The sequence below is a fragment of the Aphanomyces invadans genome (assembly GCF_000520115.1).
Source record: "Aphanomyces invadans strain NJM9701 unplaced genomic scaffold supercont1.35, whole genome shotgun sequence".
Lineage (NCBI taxonomy): Eukaryota > Oomycota > Saprolegniomycetes > Saprolegniales > Verrucalvaceae > Aphanomyces > Aphanomyces invadans.
Genome location: NW_008580180.1, coordinates 291,018 through 291,986, shown reverse-complemented (window position 1 = coordinate 291,986; position 969 = coordinate 291,018).

Genomic DNA, 969 nt, shown 5'->3' with positions numbered 1-969 from the left:
TTGATCTTTGGCGCTGCCAGTTCCTCTACGGAGCATCAACATGAAGCCATCATGCGAAGACTGAAGGATGCGTCACCCGCTGGCCATGCGTACATGGTTGGGCTCGCACAAGGCCCAAAGTGCTATGCACAATGGGCCATTGTAGAGAATGGATACCCAACTTTCGGCATCCGAACGTCAAATACCGCAGAAAACAACAACGCATGGATGGGAAAAGACCTTCGATCAACCGACCCTACGTCCGCTTTCCATATGTACATGTTGCTCTTGCACAGCAAGGCATGTCGTCGGCGGGAAAAATTGGCAAACGAACAGCCCGGGTCCCTGGTGTGTGCTGTGCGTGGCACTATGGAAGCTCGAGTGAGGGTTGGTAAAAACTTGGAGGTAAATTGTCATGCAAATATGTCCAATTATGTTGGTTTTTTAACATGAATAGTCCCGACGTGTTTCTAGCAATCTCGACGATAAGGCGCTCGTTTGGAAGTACCATGTGACTTATCCCAGTGTCCATGCACTCGCTCATCGTAACTCGTGCGTTGTGGACATTTCGGAGCGCACCTGCACGTGCGGAGAATGGCAAAATGATGGGTTGCCCTGCGTTCATGCCCTCGCCACCCATGCTGATCTAGGTTGAGCGTAACGTTTCCTCTGATTGACATGTACCTGCGTAGAGTTCCCTTCATTCTACCAAAACCGGGCCCTTCTAAAACTATACACGAAGGCAGTGTGTCCTACCCCCCCACAAAACGTCCATGGCATACCAACGGTGCTCCTGCCCCTCTCACTGCGTGACCAACGAAGGTAACGCGACTGCTGTTTGAGATACTAAGGAAACTTCGATAGACCGGTAGGAAGGCCAACTTACAAAAGAAAACGTTCACGGGGTGAGCGCCGATGATTTGCACGCGTAGTCAAGGAACAATGTTCTACCGAAAAAATCAACAATATCGCATTGAACTTGAGATCGGT